The sequence below is a fragment of the Blastomyces gilchristii genome (genome assembly GCF_000003855.2).
Source record: "Blastomyces gilchristii SLH14081 genomic scaffold supercont1.1, whole genome shotgun sequence".
NCBI classification, from domain to species: domain Eukaryota; kingdom Fungi; phylum Ascomycota; class Eurotiomycetes; order Onygenales; family Ajellomycetaceae; genus Blastomyces; species Blastomyces gilchristii.
Genome location: NW_003101682.1, coordinates 4,128,052 through 4,141,877, shown reverse-complemented (window position 1 = coordinate 4,141,877; position 13,826 = coordinate 4,128,052).

The window sequence follows — 13,826 nt, the reverse complement described above, 5'->3', positions numbered from 1 at the left end:
AAAAATCAGAATACTTCTTATTGTACTGCTTCAGTGAGTGTTTAAAGAAGTTCATTGATTTGAGCTGCTGTATGTCATAGCTCATCTAATATAGATTTGAGAGAAGTTGAGATATCAGTGACAGTTCTAATCAGAGAAGTATGTATAGTGCTGTGAGCTGTTCTATCTTGATCAACTAGTATCTTCAGATTCAAGAGGCAGTGCTCTCAATTTATTCAGTGAGTATCTGTTATATTGAATAACATATCTTTCTCTCATTGTAAGAGAGCATCTGTCATCAAGTTCTGACTGTCAGAATGATAGTGTATTATAAAATAAAAGCAGCTTAAGAACTCAGATCATTGCATCTATTATTCTGTAAGTTTATAAGTAGTTGTAAAGTATTTGAGATTCTTATGATCTGTGACTATCTCAAATTTAGAGACACTTCAGAGTTCAGAGTCTCATTCTTCTAAACAGTATATAATTGCAAGAAGTTCCTTGTCATAGATCTTATAATTGCATTCAGTGAGACTCAGTTTCTTAGATATGAAGACATATGATTGTAGAACATCTTGATCATTATATTACAATATCACTTCTTCTGTTATATAGTCAGAGAAATCAGCTTCAATAACTGTCTTATGATCAGAATCAAATGTTATCAGCAGAGAAATATTAATAAACATCTTCTTCATCTGTGTAAATGCAGCTTCAGCATTCACTGATCATTGAAATACTGAGTCTTTCTTAGTGAGGTCTGTAAGTAATCTTGCAATATCTGAGAAGTTTTATATAAATTGCTGATAGAAGTTAGTAATTTCAATGAAGCTTTGTACATCTTTCACAGTATATAGAGCTTCTCATTCAAGAATAGTGAAGACTTTCTCAGAATTCATTTAAATTCTCTTACCAGCTTCTATAATAAAACTCAGATACTTGATACTCTTGACTTTAAAATCACACTTATCAATATCTATCAGTAGTTCTGCTTCTTATAGCTGTTGTAATATCTTTCACACATATTCTTAATATTCTTTTCTAGATTCATTAGTGAAGATGAGAATATTATCTAGATAAGCAGATGCAAACTTATCAAGACAATCTCAGAGTGCTCAGTTGATATACTTCTAAAATATACTGAGAGCATTAGTCAGTTCAAAGAGTGTGACTATTCATTCAAAGAGATTATAACATGTTCAGAATGCTGTAAGTCATTCATCTTCTTCAGTGATATAAATCTTATGAAACATAGTGATAATATCTAGTTTTGTAAATCATTGAGCTCATCTGATGCATGCTAGAGTTTCATTGATAAGAGATAAGAAATATCAATCTTTCTTTATCAATCTGTTCAGATCTCAGTAGTTCACACAGAATTGAAGTTCTTTATCTGGTTTTTTTATGAAGAGAATAGAGACTGCAGTGAAAGAGTTACTAATATATATAAATTCTTTATTCAACAGATTCTTGAGTGTCTTTTGAAGAAGAAGAAGTTCATCTCAGAACATGTTATAAAGAGAGTCTTATAATAATTCAGAGTTCTTATCATTCTTTTTCTCTAACTTGATACTGTGATTCACTTCAGAATCTCATAAGAGAAGTATGTTTGTAATATTATCTTATCAGAAGACATCTAAATATTCATGATATTATTAAGAGAGTTTTGTATGAGAATCTGTTATTGTAATACAGAATAACTTTTCTAGAGCCTTTTTAATATTAGTCAGACTGATGAAATAGATTGATATATGATTCTACTGTCAGTGAACTTGTCAGTAACTCTGTCTGTGATTTTAATAATGACTTCTTTTTCAGAGTATTTTATAAGTGTTGACAGAGATCTGTGTAAGGTTTATAATCTTGTAAATATCATCTTCATGGATTCTATTATCATTAGAGAATATCAAGCTTCTGTTTCAAGCATTCAGTAAGATGTCTTATTCAGATAATCAGTCAAGTTCTAATATAAGATTATAATTGAGATTATTAACTTCATATATATAGATATCTTCACATTGATGTTCTTTCACATCTATGTTTAGTTTCATTATATAACAGATACAAACATCTTGCAGATCATTAAATTCTACAAGAAGTTAAAATTTTGATAAAGAAATACACTGAAGATTATGATATCTTATAACTGAAGATTTTATCATTGTATAGTAACATAGATCACTGTTTATCATGGCTTTCATATTATACATATTATCAATCACAGTAGATATAAAAATCACATTCATTGTCATCTTCTCTTCAAATTATTGTTATCCAATCTCTTCAAGCTTCTGTTTACAAATTTGAACAGAAGCTAATCTTTTTCCTATTTCACTGAGATATTCTTATAATTATTTTCTGAATCTTTCTTCACTGTAATGTGATTGATGCAGACAGATGCTGATCTTTCTTTCAAGTATGAAGATATATAGATTGATCAGCAGCTGAAAGCAATATGTTCTGATCAGTTATAGTTAATATACACTTCATATTAATGTTGATCAGTGACTTCTTCAGAAGTGATCTCAGAGACTTAGAAGCCTGTTTAAACAGCAGAAACTCTTGCTTATATACAGACATTTGAATCTATTCAGTTCATAGCATCTGCATCATTGCTGTTATTTCTCTTTGACATGAGTGTATAAGTAACTGAGATGTAATGTCTTCTGTCACTGTTCTGTATACTCTTGAGCTTGATAAGATGATCATTCAATGTTCAGAGCTGTGTGCAGAAGCCTTTATAAGTCTGGTCTTTATCTACACTTACAAGAACCTGTAAGAGTTTGAAAGTCAATGTCTTCTTATGCATGCTAATCTTTATTTGATTCTCTCAAGATTGATCACCTGCTTCTAGAATCTTGATGTTGAAGTCAGAGATGAATATTGTAAGAGAAGTGTTTCTCTGTCAGATACTCTCTAATCAATCTAATGCTTTCTGTTACATAGCAGTGTCTCAGAACAGAATATCAAGATACTTCATAATATTATCAGATGTTTACAACACTGATTCACATGCTTTCATTCATGAATGAAACTTCTGTTTCATATGATCTTTCAATCATTCATTGATATATTAATCTTAATTGATTAATGAACTGATGACATCTTCATCTACACTCAGTTTCACAAGCATTTTCATCCTTCATGATGAGTAGAGAGTGAGATTGAAAGTATTGAAATATGTGAGAGTATCTAAGCATTCTTTCAGCACTTTTGTATTTGATTCTGTAGATGTTGAAACTGCATGAGTTTATTGAATCTCTTCATATTGAAGTTGTTAAGTTGTGTACATGTCTGCTATCTGTTGCTATTATAATTCCAACATTGCTTGAAGTCACTGTGACATCATATCTATGCTCATGTTCAAGGGTTTCATATTATTGTTAGACATGATTATATCAATTATCAGATATGTGATATCTGTAGAATCTGAAGAAGTGTAATCATATTCTTATATATCTGAGTGTCAGAACTCTCAGGTCTTTCACTGACATTCTCTTATAAGATCTTATTCTCTTCATAAGATCTTGTTGCAGGGTCAGAGTGACTGATAAGTAAGCTTCTATCTGAGAACTCAGTGTTCACTTCACTGTTTGACTGTTTCTCTATTTCTTATATGTCATTACATGTTTGAATATCTCTTGATGAATAATTATTTCTAATGAGAATATAATGTGTGAATAATCATTTTCTAATAAGAAGACAATGAACATTTTTATAGTGTAAGAGGCCTATGCTGAATAGATTAATATAATATTAATAGGTCTTATATAACAAAGATAACAACATTAAAGAAGGAAAGAAAGAGAAAGTGCGAGAATCAGTGATTGAGATGGATATTAATACACATATGTGGTGGTGTACACAGTGAAGCTTCAGGGCGGAAGAATATACGCGCGTTCATAGCAGCTGAGGATTGACAATCAGGAATGGTCGAGAATCGGAGCATATGTTACGCGCGTTCGTAGCGGCCGAGGATCGGTGATCGGGAATGGAAGAATCTATGAAGTGTAATGGAATAGTCTATATGATTGATCAGGCGCAGCCCGCCACAATAATTATGAATTTATAACTAATTAATATAAAAAGAAAAAAACTGTTTCTACTTATTATCTTTCTTCTCTTTCTCATTCTTCTTATCATTCTTTATAATTTACTTCTTATTCTTATTCTTCTTCTTCTTCTTCTTATTTAAGATGATAATTATCTTAAAATCTCTCTTCACTATCTTCTCAGAGAAGGGTTTTCACTGCTCTCTCTCAGTCAGATTAATCTATATCTCAAAATCCTGCATTTTCTGATCTGCTGTCTCAGGTTTTATCTCAGTAGTAAGTAGATTGATATACTCAGAGAGCAGAGCTATCTTCTTAATATTCTGAATTATCAAGTATATTCAAGACCTGAACAAGGCCTTAATTTTCTTCATCTCTGTCAGCTTCTACTAATTAATTAGAGAATAGAAGTATTATTAAAAATCATTATCTCTTAATAAATAAAAAACTTATCAGTTTTGACTTCTTTATCTTCTACTTTAATACTCTCTCAATCTTCTTCTATTACTGCTTATTTACAGTAATACTCTTCTTCTCTCTCTCTTACTTTATCTTAATTTTAAATCATTCTTAGAACTTCTTCTGATCTCATCACTACTGTATAAGACTCTTTACTATCTTCTTTCTTAATCTCTCATAAGCAGTATTATCTGTATTATTTTTATACTTAGTTCAGTCTAAATCTATCAGAAGTATTACTTAAAATCATTATTATTCTACTTTCTTATAAAGTCTCTTTAAGATATTGTAATGTGTTCTATAATCTGTCTCTTCTCACTTAAATATGTTCTTCTTCTCTTTCTTCAATATATAACAGTGCTTATATACCTTGATGATCTGCAGAACTGCAGAATATTTGAAGAGAAATAACATGATTAGTTTCAGTGAGTATTAAAGAGAGATAAAGGCTGAAGAGACAGCTAGAAATAATATAATAATAATAATAATAATGATAATGATAATAATAATAATAAAAGAAGAAGTGCATTGAAATATATTACTGACTTATCAAATATAAAGAGACTTAAAGAAAATATTAACATCTTTCAGAGATGTATGAAAACAGCTACAGTGTTGCATAGCAACATTATCTTCAATTAATACATACACTGTTAATATTCTTTGTATACAGTTATCATATAATCTGTATCAGAAATACATGCAGAAAACAGATCTTTGTTATTATTATTATTATTCTTCAATTATAGATGTATGCAGTCAGAGACTATGACATCTACCTGAGAACCTTTAGTTCTCAGGGTTTTTCCTATATCTATAGAGTCAACTATTATACATTTATCAATTTCAGATATGCAAAATCAGAAAATTCCAGCTCAGAATATAAAAACTGTTTATAAATTGCAGTATTTCAAGACCTTTTAATACCTTGAAACCATTTGAAAATATCATGACAAAGGAAATGAGAACATAGTCTTAATGATAGACACATTAAATAGATAGATAGAAAAGAACAGAACGAAACAAGTACAGTAAAGAGAGACTATAACAAAATAGAATTATTAAAAGATAGTGTATAGCTGTTTTAACAGACTATATCTAATCAATTTTCACCTCTTCATATTCAAATACTTCTGAATTCAGTCATTTACTTGTAGCTGCTTGAGTTTCTGATAGAAAGTCTATTAAGTATTTAATTCCTGTCTTAGTTAAGAAGAAGAATCTTATATTTAATTCATTTAAATTATACTAGAACAGAGGCATTTCTTCTGCTTTGTCTGAACTCAATTGAATTTAGTCACACAGGCTCTTTTCTCAGTTGAATAGAGTTGTATTCTTCTAATTCATTTTTGAGAAGTAGCATTTCTTCTTCACAGTTAAAAATTTCAACTGGAATATTATGAAGAATAAATTTGTCTCACTTTTTATCTCTCTCAGATAGAATTGTTGTGTTTAATAAAGATTCTACTGCTGATGTTCAGAGATTCTCATTCTGAATAAGGAATTCCGCACTGAATTCAGGTATTGTAGTCAGAATGATGAAGTTTTCAAAGAAGAATGACTCAATTGAAGCTATAACTGATTTTTGAACTTCAATATCAGTCATTAACTGAGAAAAGAACTGCTGATTAATTTCATTTCTAATTCTGAAAATGAGATTTGAGTTTAGCTTGTTTCTTTGCAAGATATCCTGGTTTGAGACTTTGAGAATAAGTCTTCTATTTCTGGAGATTTGAAAGTTTTTCTCCTTTTGCATTTTTTTCTCCACTTTTCTATGAATAGAAGTATGAGTATTATTCTTCTCAGTTTTCTCAGGATTTTAAGCAGGTTTTGAGATAGCAGGTTTAGAGACTAAAAGAGAGTAGAGATAGAGTAGAATCTAATCACTATCATCAGATAGTAGATTATAACTATTTTGAAAAGCAGGAACCTGAACTGCTTGCATTCTATCTAGTTTATCACCAGAGTCATTTCTCAATTCTCTAATCTTAACAGGTGTTTGAGGATTCAAATTCTGTTTACATTTAGCTGGAGAATTGAAGTTTGAAGATCTAGATAGTTGAGAGTTTCTTCTTTTTGAGCTTGCAGTTGCAGATTTACTAGCTTGACTATTCTCTTCAGTTTTAGATTCACTTTAAGCTTTATATTTTCTCCAGTTCTTCTGAGTTCTTGAAGTAAATACACATTCTTTTGAGCTAGATGCATGTTTTTCTTTGCCATTGAAGCACTTAAGCAGAGTATATTAACATATTTCATCTCTTTTTAAGCATGTTTCACATTTATACTCACTAGCTTTATGATCTCTAGCATAGAATGTGCATTTTGAGTCTCTGAAATAAGAGATTATAAATTGTTCATATCTTTGACAGTTTGAACACTGTGTTTGAGCTTTGAGATTCATTCTTAAGTCCTTGTATTTATGAACTCTCATTTTCAAATCTGCTACTCTTACTTCAGAGATTCTTGATTGTTCAAGTATTTTTAAATATACTAGAACAGAGACATTTCTTCTACTCTATCTGAACTCAATTGAATTAAGTCATACAGAGTCTTTTCTCAGTTGAATAGAATTCTATTCTTCTAATTCATTTTAAAGAAGTAGTATTTCTTTCTCACAGTCAAAAGTTTCATCTGAAATATCATGAAGAATGAATTTATCTCACTTTTCATCTCTCTCAGATAGAATTGTTGTATTCAGTAGAGATTTTATTGCTAATTTTCAGAGATTCTTATTCTGAATGAGGAATTCTGCACTGAATTCAGGTATTGTAGTGAAAATAATAGAATTTCTAAAGAAAGATAACTCAATTGAAGCTATAACTGATTTTTAAACTTCAATATCAGTCATTAACTGAGAAAAGAACTGCTGATTAATTTCACTTCTAACTCTGAAAATGAGGTTTAAGTTTAGCTTGTTTTTTTACAAGATCTTCTGATTTAAGACTTTGAGAATAAGTCTTCTATTTCTGAAGATTTGAAAGTTCTTCTCTTTTTACATTTCTTTTTTTTTTCTTTCTATGAACAGAGATCTAAGTAATATTCTTCTCAGTTTTCTCAGAAGTTTGAGCAGATTTTTAAATAGCAGGTTTAGAGACAGCTGATTCTGCTACTTGAGCATATATTTTCTTCTGATTTGAAGAAGAAGATGAAGAAGTAAAAGATGAAAAAGAGTCAGTTACTGTACTAGAAGATTTCAATGTTTTTTAAATTATGATTGAAATTCTAAGTTTGAACTTGATTACTTCTTGTAGTTGTCTAGCCTGAGCATGAAGAATTAACAGAACCTTTTCATTCTTCTCACTCAGACACTGTTTTTCAAGAATTTTACTTGCTTTTTTCAGTTTCTGTATTTCAAGAACTTATTGTTTCTCTATTTCTTTCTTCTTTCTTCTCTTTAGAATTTCAATCTCAGAAGCAGCATCTGAGAAAACATCTTTTTTCACATTAACTGAGTGTACTCTTGAACTCATTTTACTCACTGAATGAAAAGTTGATCAGATTGTTTCAATTGAGAGATTTATCAGTCTATTTTTAAATGAAAAGTTGATCAGACTGTTTCAATTGAGAGATTTATTAATCTATTTTCAAATGAAAAGTTGATCAGACTGTTTCAGTTAAGAGATTTATTAGTCTATTTTCAATTGAAAAGTTGATCAGACTGTTTCAAAAGAAGAATGAAAGACTTTTATGTATAAAACACCTGATTTTTTTCACACTAGTTCAGTAACTAGGTTAGATTTTTGAAGACAATCTAATAAACTAAAATTGATTTTTAGAATAAATCAATAAAATCTTTACAAACTCTTTCTTAAGATACAGTGAGAAAAAGTATAATATCAATTAATAATAAATCAGATAATATGACAGTTTTTGAGAGAAAAACTGATAAAAAATAAATTAATTTTTTGTAGAGAAATTAATTAAAACTATTCAATTTTATTCAAAATTATTCAATTCTTCTCACACAACAAGTGTGCAACTCAAATCAGTTAATAAAGAGTGTAAAAGAGAATTAAGTATTAATAAAAGCTCTTCAATCACTGAAAAAGTAATTCTTATCTAAAAGAATATAAAATTATGATAGAAAATGTCTCTGTTTTTAATTCTTTATAAGAATATTATATAAAACTCAGAGAAAAACATCTTACTTTTTTAAGAGAAGTAAAAAACTATTTCTAAGATCTTTTTTTTTTGCATTAACTGCTGCAGAAGAATGACATAGAAACTGCTAAGATATACACTACTATATACTCTCTATCAAGACTTTCTCTCTTCAGAGTCTTGATATTATAGAGAATATAAGTCTGTTTTTATATAATAATATAAATATTATCAGTAGAATGTAGAGAAACTGATTATTTATATCTCACAATAGAAGACTTTGTCAATGATTATATCAATATAGAGTTAATTCTTAAATTTAATAGAAATTTAGTATTACTGTTCTCAATCTCTTACAGAATCTATTAAATATTGAGATATTAAAACTAGATTTAGTATATCTCACTATGCAGAGATTAAAGGCTCAGTCAGATCTTAAAGTATACTGAATTTATAGTTATTAATATACTGTTAACTTATTATATGAACTCATTATTCACTGATTATATATCAAGTACTGTTGTCAAGATATCTTTTTGTATTATTCTGCTGAGAATGAGCTAGATTAAGAGAGATAATACAAGAGTGAGACTTGATATTGATGTCTAGATACACTGAAGACAGACAGAGTATTCATAGAGATTGCACTTCAGAAGTGTCTGTTAATTATATACTTGATATTATTATCAAGATATCTTTTTATATTTTTCTGTCAGGTATGGGCCAGATTGAAAAGGGCGGTACAAGGATGAGACTTGGCATTGATGTTTTGAAACATCAAAGATGAACAGGGTTTTCACAGATATCACTTCTCAGATATCTTCACAATTCCAGATTGAGGATCTTTCAAAATTGAGAAGATTAATGCATATGGCTAGGTCTTTTCATCTTACAATTTATATGGCAATTTGGCCTGGGGTTGTGGTGTGATAGGGGAGAACAGGGGATAATTCCACACAGGAGTTTTGAAAAACATCTGGTTCATGTTTGGCTGAATAACTCCACCACCACACGGGGTATGCGGTCGGCGATGGGGTCAAGATGCTCATATGATCGAGGGCTTTTCAATGGATCTATCAGCGGGTTCTTATTCAAAAAATCGAGCGAGTTCGTGGTGGAGCGTTATAATGCATTGAGTATTCATTCTTTATCATAAGCTTGTTGAGTGCTCGACAGATCTTTGTTACTAGAGTGAATAGTTACAGCAATTCTCTGTTTTCATATTATAAAGATAAGTTATTCTCATTTCTTTCTTCTCTCTTTTCTCTTCCTCAATTAATCACTAATTTTAAGCCAATATGAAAACTATTAAAATACTCTCAGAAACTCTCAAATTGAAGAGTATAGACTAATCAAATTTCAAATACAGAAGAAATTAAATGATCTTCTACAGATTCAATTACTCATCTCTTCTTCAAATAAAACAGCAGTCACATCCTCTCTCTTCCTCTCAATCAAACAAAACATGGCCGGTGAAAAGTGAGTATCACATTAGACTATAATGACTAACACAGTCACAGCATGCAGAGCTGCATACATGCAGTACATGCTGAACTGAAAGACTGTGTAACTTGTAAATCAGCAGCAGCCTCTCAGAGAGAGCTGTGCAGTCTGAAAAAGCTGTAACTCTCAGTCACATGTGTAGAGAATGAATGACTGTAGTAAGTGTATATACATTGTATAAAAGTAATTCTTTTTAATAACACTCAGTCTCTGATATCATGAAAATAGAGTCTCTCTGTGAGATTTGTTTTTATCAGAAGTCAGAGAATTTTATATTTCTCAAGATTATCTTCACACATCTTATCTGTGAAATCAATGAGAGAAATCATTGATTTCAGCATTCTGCTCTTAATATTATTCAAGTGATAGCAGAGTTCACTCTGATCACACTTTTTAAGTGTATATTTGCTAATTATTCACAGTTATACAGATATATACTGATTATTTATTAGATAATATTAAGACAATGACTTATTACAGCTGTATTACTCTCACTGTGAGAAATACACAGTTAATAATGAATATTGCAAAGACTCTGAGAAGTAAGTATTTTAAGAGTATTACAGCTCTGTGATCTTGATTTTTTTTATTTTTATTTTTTGTTTTTTTCTTTCTCTTTTTTTTTTCATTGTCATTTTTTCTTATTTTTATTTTATTTTTTGTTTTTTTGTTTTTTTTTTTGTATTTTATATTTTTTTATAATTAAAATTATATAAATTATAATCTGTGTTTAGAAAAGTAATGATATTTAATAACACTCTCTATTGAATTTTTAACAAATGAGTATGATGTTATGATATTATGTAAGTGAGAAATGAGTTTATAATCTTATTTAGTGTCATTCTCAATAATGAGATCAGAATGAAAATGTCACTAAGAATTTAAATATATTCTTTATCTGAGACTAGATTTTTATTTGAAAAATACATCTGAAACCTTTAATATTTGAAATAACATGATTTGAAATCAATATAATGAACACAAATCATAATCAGAAGTACTTTTAGACAACGTGACAACTGTAAAGTTTGATCCTGGTTTCAGAAACAGTCACACGGTCAGTCTAGACTTACTTACAGATATAAAATCAGTTAATACTGCAGAGTTGATTAGAGAAGACAACCTTATCTATATGATAACTTTATAAATGTCTGAGAACTTCATAGTTATGAAAACCGAGCTTCAGATATCAGAGAAATATCAAGATCTTGCAGAGATATTCAGTTCAGCTAAGATAGCTAAGCTTTTATCTCATTATAAGAAGAATCTGATAATAGATTTAATGAAAGAACAGAAACTCTTCTGAGAACTAATCTATAAGCTCTCTCATTATGCAATAGAGATCTAGCAGACTTATATGAAGAAGAATCTAAAGAATGACTTTATTCAATCTTTACAGAGCTTCACAGAAGCCTCTGTAATATTCATAAAGAAGAAGAATAAAGATCTCAGATTATATATAAACTACTATAAACTGAAGTTCAAGACTATAAAGAGTTACTATTCTCTATCTCTGATTAAGAATGTAATCAACTGTCTTGTAGAAGCTGTTATATTCATATAACTGAATATGATTAATATATATACATAGCTGTAAATACAGTCTACAAATGAATGAAAGACTGTCTTTAGAACTGCACTGAGATTATTTGAATATTTAGTAATATCTTTTAGTTTGACTAATACTTCTGCAGTATTTCAGTCTTTTATGAAATAAAATCCTTTATACATATCTAAATGTCTTTATAATAATATATATAAATGATGTGATGATGTACTCTGTGAAAAAGAAAGAACACACTGAGTATATGTAAACTGTGTTAAAGATCTTAGATAAGACAGAACTGTATATTAAACTCACAAAGTACAACTTCAGTGCTTATCAGATTAATTTCCTAGAATGTTTAATTATTGTAAATGATATTCAGATGAAATCTTTGTAGATTAAAACTATTCTATCATAATTAAACTTAACTAGTATTCACAATATTCAGATCTTTTTGAACTTTGTGAATTTCTATAAGTGATTTATCTTTGTATTTATAAGAATCTTCTTAGCTCTTACAGACATACTGAAGAGTGAAAATAAGAAGAAGTCATCTTATAAATAAAGAATGAAAAGATTATTAAGAAGAAAGAACTGTAAGAACTTTCTTATCTCAGAAACTTACAGAGTCTTGATAAGATTAAAATAGATATTCACAGACACAGTGATACTGTTTCACTTTGATTTCTTACTCTTAATCAGATTAAAGACAGATATCTTCTTCTTTATAATTTCAGAAAAAGTCTTATAACTATAGTTAAATGAGAACTGAGTTTCAGTGATCTTTTTCTTATAAAAGATATAACTTATAAAGATCAACTATAGTATTCATAATCAGAAGCTTCTTATGATATTAAAATTCTTTCATCACTAATATTACTACTTTAAGACTCTTGTAATAGTGATTATTATTAGAACTGATTATAATAGCTTATAATAGTTTACTTCAATTAAGAAACTCTCATAGCAGCAGATTCACTGAGCTCAGAGACTGAGTGAGTTTTGATTCAAGATAGAGTATATCAAGAGAACTAAGAACTCAGTAGATGAACTCTCTCACAGATCTGACTATATCAAGAAAATCAGAATAACAGATACAGAGAGACTAGAGAAGATAGAAAAGCTTTATAAAATACTTAGACTAAGTATTGTAAAGAGATTAACTGAAGAGTCTCTGAATTTCTTATAAAAGAAGAGAAGAGAGAGAGAGAAGAAGTCTGTACAACTACTCTCTATAACACTGAGAGTCAACACTCTGAGAATCTTTATAAGAATTCTTGAAGAGAGTATCTATAATCTGAAGAGTTTACAGACTTTGACAAGCACTGCAGAAGACCTGATATAGAAGAAAATAGAGTATAAATCTTTATAAAATCTTCTGTTCAGATTATCAGAACTATAACTAAAGAATAAATATACTCAGTATATTCAGAAACTGCTTATAATAGAGATTAATCCTGCAGAAATAAAGAATTAAAGAGACTTAAATAATATGTTATAAAGAGAGAGCTGAATTTATATATCTATAAATAAGTTTCTATATATAGAACTTATTAAAAGATATTATAACTCTTCTCTAGTAAGTTATTTTACAGATACTAGAACTTATAAGTTATTTATAAGAAAATACATCTGATCAAAGATATAAGAGCTTGTGAAGAAGATAGTAAATTCTTATACTATTTATCAGAATTCATAGATAGTGTAGTTCAGATTATATAAAGAATCTACTTCTCTACTCATTCTGTACAAACCTTGAAAACACCTAGAAATGAACATTCTTATAAGATATTCTGAAAGTAAGAACATATATAATACCTGCTTTAACAGTGTGCTGATAATAGTAGATTACTTTACTAAGATAACACACTTTATACTCATTTATAAGATGTTAAAGTCAAAGAATTTAACTTATATTTTCATCTGTGATGTAATCTGATGATATGAGTTACTTATTAACATTGTCTCAGACAGAGAATTAATTTTTGTGAGAAAGTTCTGATCTGATCTAATAACTATACTGAAGATCTCATAAGTAGACTGGCCGTTGAGACCATGAATTTCACATTTGATCCCATTTGGTCTGGTTTATACATTTCTGCGTGAATCCCGCTGGGACTGGCTTATCAAAAAACATGTAAAGTGACTATTTATCGATCTTAAATGAAACCATGACTTGAAAAATG